This window comes from Trachypithecus francoisi, unplaced genomic scaffold, assembly GCF_009764315.1.
Source record: "Trachypithecus francoisi isolate TF-2019V2 unplaced genomic scaffold, Tfra_2.0 Lachesis_group15, whole genome shotgun sequence".
In the NCBI taxonomy this organism is placed as follows: Eukaryota; Metazoa; Chordata; class Mammalia; order Primates; family Cercopithecidae; genus Trachypithecus; species Trachypithecus francoisi.
Genome location: NW_022681460.1, coordinates 82,437,535 through 82,445,437, shown reverse-complemented (window position 1 = coordinate 82,445,437; position 7,903 = coordinate 82,437,535). Strand labels below are relative to the sequence as shown.

Sequence of the window (7,903 nt, the reverse complement as noted above, 5' to 3'; positions counted from 1 at the left end):
TGGCTACTTTTTATTAAGGGGAAATAAAAATTAGGAAGCAGAAGAAATAAAAAGTAAAAAAAAAAAAGAAATGCTACAAACTCTTGAAATTCCTTTCTTCTCAGATATTTCTGTAAACACTTGACACTTTTTTCTTTTCAGGTATTAATTCATTCATGCAACAGATATTAATAGAGCACCCTCTGTGTTCCCGGCCCCGAGTCATGTATTGGGGTGCAGAAATAAGTCAGAGTTCTCTGAAGTAACTTATTGTCTAGAAGGTAAAGGATGATAAATAAATTTGTGCAAATGAGTTTTATCATTTCTATAGTAAAAGCGTAACATAAGGAAGGAAATGAACAACTCAACCTGAGGGAAATGAGAAAAAAAGTTTGGTAGAAGTGGCACAAGTTGAGTCTTGACATTGGCATAGGCATTTACTAGGTAGGCGGGGCGACAGTGTTGCAGGCACAGCAGGTGGGCAGGTGTAGGCAGAGGAGAAAATGAGGTGAGACTGAAGTGGTAGGAAGTACAGATCCCAAGGGCTCATGAGCCATTCACGGGAGTTACTGTGCACTATTCCATGAACATCCAGGAGCCACAGCCATGTAGGAAAGCAACACTGTTACACTTGCAGTTTAGAAAGATTACTTGAAACCTGAAGGATACAGGAGAAGGAAGATGATGGAAGCTATGGTGTCTTGGAGAACTATTGCTGCCGTTCACGTTGTCCTGGTGCAGGCTGAGGGCTGCTTTCCTTCAGCAGCCCTCCTTCAGAACTCTTCAGGCAGGAAGCAGTACCTGTTTCTGTGCTTGCAATTACCTCAAATCCAGGAGATCCACGTCAAGCTCTCCTGAGGATTGTCTCACCCCACTCCACCAGAGTGGTTGGCGCTTCTGCAGCTCAACAAATACCAACCAGGTATGGGGATGCTCGTCTCTCCTTATTGTGGTCCCCTCCAAATCTTTATAGGCTCTGGTGGTGGTTAATTTTACGCGCCACCTCGGTGGATGTTTTGAGATGAGATTCACATTTAAATCAGTGAGCACCGTATAAGCAGATTGCCCTCTGTGATGTGGATGAGTCTTATCTAATCAGTTAAAAGTCTGAATAGAACAAAAAGACCAGCCTTCTCAGGCAAGAGGGAATCATCCAGCAGACAGCCTTTGGATTTCATCTGCATCATCAGCTCTCCTGGGTCTTGACCTGCCAGCACACACTATAGCTTTGGACTTGCCAGCCCCCATAATTGTGTGAGCCAAATCCTGAAACAAACACGCAAACAAATAAATACACATTATATTGGATCTGGTTTTCAAAAGAACCCTGACTAATACAGCTGTTATCCTGGTCCCTGTTCTTGGCTTGAAATTTCTTGGTGGGAGACACAGTATCTCCTACTAGACCAACAACTTTACTCTCACATCTTAATCCGAAAGTGGCTGCTGGATTAATTCAACCCTCTTTTAGTATTTCTTACATAGATTTGTTTAGCATATCTCCTTAAAAATGTAGGAATACTTATTCACTACTTTTCTTATCACTGGAGCTTAAGCTAGAAAAGTTCCAAGACAACCTATTAAGTCCCACTTCCTAAACTTTTATGTAACCCAACATCTTATATAGAAAAAACATACAGATAAGCTGTTATAGAACATTGTTATGTGGCCTTTTTGTTTGCTGGAAAGAGACTTACTCATGCTACCTCAAGAGATGGAGCCAGAGTGTTATGCCCTGTGGAATAACGAAAATAAAGAAAATAAGAATTTTTGCCTAGGTTTCCTCTTCTAAAACTTACAATCTAAACCGGAGTCCAGAAAAAGGCTCACAACAAGGAATCACAAAACCATAGCTTCCCATGGAGACTAGAACCCAATTTATGTTCTGAAAAGTGATTCTAATGACTGGTTGTTCCCTTGCTAACTTCTTGAGTATTCTGTCTGCCTTTGCACCTCTCTGTGTGCCTATATTCTTCTGCTACTATATATCTGATTTTTACTAGGTAACTTTGAAGTCTCGAGAGAGAGGATTGGGTTGGTCAACGTAATCACCATGATTCATAAAAGGCAGAGTTTTTGGTGTCAGACCATCTCATAGGCTGTTGGTCTGACTAGTTTAGCTGCCTTTGGGTTAGGTATGAACCTTAGTGCAGCTGTCTGTGGGTGGCAGACTGATGTGGAGCAAAACTTGTCCACCTACACTTAAAGAACTTCCTAGATTGGAACACCGAAGCGGGCAGATTGCTTTGAGCTCACAAGTTTGTGACCAACATGGGCGACATGCTGAAACCACATCTCTACTAAAAAAAAAAAAAAAAAAAAAAAAAAAAGCAGGGCATGGTGGTGCATGCCTGTGGTCCCAGTTACTTGAGAGGCTGAGGTGGGAGGATGGTTTGAGCCTGGGAGGCAGAGGTTGCAGTGAGCCCTGATCACGTCATTGTGCACCAGCCTGGGTGACAGACTAAGACCCTGCCTTAAAAAAAAAAAAGGACTTCCTAGAGATCTTCCTCAGCAGGGTGTGAATATGGCATTTCTCTCTGGAAAGGACTGCAGGCATGGCAGCCATCTTACGGCCTGGTGTCCTATAGATCCATCATTTGAACACAGTGTAAACTTCAGGTGACCTTAGGCAAAGGGATGAGGAAACCCTCTACCCCCCTTTTGGAGAAGAGTTTCTCTTTTAATGCTTCCCTTTTTATCGTTCTTTATTTAGTCAGCTTAGGCTGCCATTAACAAAACACCGCAGACTGGGTGGCTTAAACAACAGAAATTTATTTCTCCCAGTTTTGGAAGCTGGGAAGTCCAAGGTCCAAGTGCCATCTGATTCAGTTCCCCAGTGAGGGCTCTCTTCCTGCCTTTCAGACAGCCACTTTCTTTCTTTCTTTCTTTTTTTTTTTTTTTGAGACGGAGTCTCGCTCTGTCGCCCAGGCTGGAGTGCAGTGGCCGGATCTCAGCTCACTGCAAGCTCCGCCTCCCGGGTTTACGCCATTCTCCTGCCTCAGCCTCCCGAGTAGCTGGGACTATAGGCACCCGCCACCTCGCCCGGCTAGATTTTTGTATTTTTTAGTAGAGACGGGGTTTCACCGGGTTAGCCAGGATGGACAGCCACTCACATGGCAGCAAGAGAGAGGAAGCAGGCTTTCTGGTGTCTCTTCCTATAACCACTAATCCATCATGAGGGCCCTCAAGATCTCATCTAAACCTAACCTCCCCCAAGACCCCATCTCCAGACACAATCACATTGCGGTCAAGAGATTCAGCATATGAATTTTTGGGGGAGGGGATGACACAATGTAGTTCATAGCATTCTTATTCCATTCTAATCCATCTTCCTCATGTTGGGTGCCCTGAACAGAGTTCCAGATGCCAGACTCCCACTCTTGTCATCCTAACTTTATAACATACTTGTCCTCTGTCTGGCTGATTTGCCCAGAATCCTGCTTTCTGTGATGGAAACTAATGAATTGTGACCCAATCCATGAAAGTGTTATCAACAGAAGCTCATGGGAGCATGAAGTCCTCTCTTGTGTGCATGGTGGATATTCCCGTGGCTGGTGGCAGGCCAATGCAGGAGAACCTGACAACAGGAAACCTTGAAATGAGGTTGGTGTGCTGGGTAGTGAGAAGGAGAGCTTCAAATAATAAACATCTTAGTGCACCTAAGTATAGAGTAGGCCCAGGCTGGGCCCTGGAAAACCTAAGAAAAAGTTAATAGAAAACTAAAAAATTATTTGCATCATCACACCTAGAAACAACTAGAAAACTAGTAACTTTTCATGGTCCATTACAGTCCTTAAGTCAATAATTATTGACTTGTTCTCATACATGATTACATATCTAAAACCAATCCAATGGGCATCTCATTTGTAGAGTCATTATTTTCTTCTGTCACCTATTTTAAATGACATGCAATTAAGGTAAAGAATTGCTTCATTGATCTAACATTTAATAGAAACAATCAATGAAAAGTTAAATGCTAATTGAAAGGAGACCAAATATTTAGTGATAGAGAATGATTTTTCAGATGCATACATCACACATCACACTCATGCTCATGCAGTGGATAACCCAAACTGTATTGAAAATCAGTACGATGGTTATGTTAATTTAGATTTTTAATCACCTTCTTCTTCTTCGTTTTTTTTTTTTTTAAACACTCTGTCGCCCAGGCTAGAGTGCAATGCAGTGGTGCAATCACAGCTCACTGCAGCCTAGACCTCCTGGGCTCAGGTGATCCTCTCATTCAGCTTTCTGAGTAGTGGGGACCACAGGTGCACTCCAACACACCTGGCTTAGATCCTTAATTTAAACAGTTGCCTTCAAGATTTAAAGTTACTGTAAGCAGAAAGTTGCTGTGCGCCTTGTGCATTGTTGGCAGAATGAGAGAGATCAGGGGAATCCTTTTGTATGTGATAAAGGAAGCTGGTACGCTGTCACACACAGCATTCAGCAAATTTCCTTCAAGTTTCCATTGCCTCTGTAATATTCAGAGAAACTCAGAAGAAAAAGAATCTATTTCAAACTGTTAATGGAGCCCTCAGCACTGCCTTGTCCTTTTTTAAAAACAAAATTATAGATTCACTCACAAAGAACTGTATACGTTTCATCTATGTTTAATTTTTAAAAGTGGTAGATAAGATTATGGCTGTGTATTATAGAAACTGGGGCTTGACTGTCACATTCATCAGTCATGGAAATTTCTATAGGTTATTATGATCTCTCTGAGCCTTGGTGTCTTCAGATGTCCAATGGCGTTAATACACATCTGCTAAGGCTGTTATGGGATTAGAGATAATAGTGTATGTGGGGGCCCTGCACATGGCCAGCACTCCTTATATTGTTATTTAGAGAAGTGCTGTGCAAACTGTTTACATTGAAAGGACAGTCACATTCTCTGAATTTAATGTTGCTTGAAAGCCTTCTTTCCTGCTGGTGGCTGACTTTCCCTTTTCTTATTGTTCCAAGAATACTTCTCCATTTGGGCCATTGTGAATAGTAACAATTGTTTGGTTGTTCCATCAGAAGGGAGAAGCCTTCCTGGAGCCTGGCTGGCAGAGCCCCTGTCTGATCTGTCTAGCAGTTATGGAGCTGGAGACAGGCGCAGTGCTCTTACTTCCTCCTCAAGGAAAAGAACCCCACAAAAATAGATCCTCATCATCTTGCAAACACCACCCAGAATAAATATACAGGAAATGAGGGCAAAATCCCACTGTGGTGGTTATTAAGGCAAAATTCTTCCCAAAATATAAAGCTTTCCAGTGTGTAGGAGGGAGTACAGTAGTGGATATTACAGTGTATGAATCATTGTGGTGCTAATTCCAGATTACAAATTGAGTAATATACTATATGCCGAATGGTTCTATTTAGATTAATTGAACATACATATTTTATCTAGAGAAATTTTTCTATGTAGCTACATCTGCAAACAAAGATAAATTAGTCAAAAAACATAAAAAACAAATTGTCCATGGAGTTTAGTGGAAAATTAGTGTCTTGGCATTAAACAAATAATAAACTTCAGCTCTTTTCATATCCATAATGAAGCTTGGAATTAAAACAAAATATGATGCTGTCTAAACCTTTATAACCCTTAAAAATTAAAGCTAGATGCAAATTAGAAATAAAGATGGGAGAGAGCAGACCCCCACCAAAGAAAGACACAACACTAGAAGAGCAGCTACTTGAGCAGTAAGATTATGACATTGCATTAAATTATTGTTAAACCAAATTATTTCTATTCAAGCAAAATAATGATCTTCATTAATCATAAAATTTACTATGCTTTCTCCCTTAATTTGATAGTTTTCCTGTTGTTCAGACAATGACAAAAGTTGTAGAAAATGCTAATTCAAATTCAAAATTATGATCAACTCATTAATAATATTATTTGACAAAATTTGAAGGATGTCAGCTTGTATAACTTCTCAGACATGAAAAGCTTCTTTTGCTTAAAAAATTGTAATCCTTCTTAATTCATAAGAAAATCAGCTTCTAAGAAGGCAGCACCCTGGCCTACTGGAAAATTAGAACTATCTAGAGAAAAAAGGTGTCTAATGACCTTTATAGTCCTGTTTCAGAAATGGAAAGGGAGTGTAATTCCCTTAACAGATATCAAAACTTACTATAAAGCTGCTGCAATCGAAGCAGAGTGGTACTGATAGAAAAGCAGATAGGTCAATGGAAAACAATAGAATCCAGAAGTAGGTCTGACTGTATCTGAGAGCAGAAATCATTTGGGAAAAGGTGTATAATATTCATTTTGCATATAATACAAAATATCTATAATAATGGGGTTGGATAATTGACTATGTATATGCAAGAAAATAGCCTTCAATTCTTATCTTGTAACATAGCCCAAAGTAAATTCCTGAAATATTAAGGAGTCAAATATGAAATAAGGAAAGCTATAGAAAATTTTTTTTTTAATTTAGAAAACATTTTATAGCTGTGGAATAAGAAAAGCTTTCTATAGCAAGATAGGAAGCTTAGTTAGGTAAATAACTGAATATATTTTCAAGAAACTATTCATGGAAATAAAGCAAGAGTCATTTCCATAAAAATGTGTAATTTCTATGTAATATAAAGCAGAGAACAAATGAGCTTCTAAGAGAAAATATTTACAATGCGTATAGGACAATGGCTTAATATTTCTAATACACAAAGAGCTCTTACACATTAATAGAAAATGACAAATGGGAACAGGCAATTCGCAGCAGAAGAAATGCAAAGGGCCAATAAACATAAGAAAAGATGTTTGAGAAGACATATATGGTGTTATTTATAGTAACCCAAAGTCTGTGTGTGTGAGTAGGAGTGAGGGGGTGTTAAGAAAAAATGTGTTCAATAATAAGAATATGTGGAATAGGATGAGATAATAACTCCATGAAATACTATGAAGCCAGTCAAAACAATAGCCATACTGTACCAAGCAAGCCAGTATATTTCATTATACAGACAAAGGTTTGAGCTGAAAAGTTTTTACCAATCAGAAGTAAACTGAAAATAAAAGCATTAGTCAGACTAAAAATGAAACTCTGTACTTAATAGATTTACACGTATGCTATATGGTGTTAACACAACATCAAGTTGTTTATAATAAGCTCTGCTGAAATGCCTTATGCTACCTACAAGGATTGTTTGTCATCCTCTATTTTTGATAATACAACACAAGCAAGTTCCATGAAATCTTTTTTTGTTTACCTGCATCCTGAGTACCTGCGATAAGGCCTGGCATATGGTTTGGGCTAAACAAATATTGTTGGATAAATAAATGATTTAATACTTTTTGGCTATAAGGTAGAAATTATGTGGCAATGGAGGTAAAAAGTTTATTAGAAAATGTTATAAGAAAAAGCTGAACTCCAAGTCAAATGTATGCTCTGATTATTTATAAATTATCTCATTTTAATTCTCAGTATAATAAATAATTTTAAAAAGATGTGTATCATCAACAATAGTAATCAGGGAAGTGAAAACTGAAACACTAAGAAAACATTTAGGGGGCTTCAGAGAGGCAGAGTTCCTACCAGAATAATATAACCTCAGACTAAACCTAGCATCCAGTATTGGTGAGGCTTTGGGGTAATAGTTACTCTTGAATACTATGAAACATTCTATAAATTGCTTTAGCCCCAAAGTAATCTGCTAGTATTTGTTAAAATATAAAAATACACACATTACCTACAATCTCAGTCTGGATAATTATACAATAACAATAAAAATATATAAAACTTATATACAAGTATGTTTATTAGAGAGAGGCAGTACAGTATGACAGTTAAGAGCATGACCTCTGTAGACAGGCCTGCTGGGGTTCAAATCCATAACTTATGATGACCTTGAGTAAGTTATTTGATCCTTGTGTGCCTCAGTTTTCTCATTTGCAAGAAGAAGGCAAAAACAATGCCTATCTCATGGAGTTTTT

The 7,903-nt window shown here is 38.7% G+C and overlaps 1 long non-coding RNA gene across 5 annotated transcripts in view; it reads left to right on the top strand.

Moving 5' to 3' along the window:
• Nucleotides 1-398: 398 nt before the first annotated feature.
• LOC117097497 overlaps nucleotides 399-7,903 on the top strand; it is a 31,046-nt gene continuing 23,541 nt past the window's right edge. For 2 of the 5 annotated variants that reach the window (XR_004442963.1, XR_004442964.1), the window contains exon 1: nucleotides 403-901. This is a non-coding gene — a long non-coding RNA (uncharacterized LOC117097497). Of the gene's footprint in view, nucleotides 902-7,903 lie in introns of all 5 variants that reach the window. The other 3 variants (XR_004442962.1, XR_004442961.1, XR_004442960.1) reach the window with 3 other exon arrangements.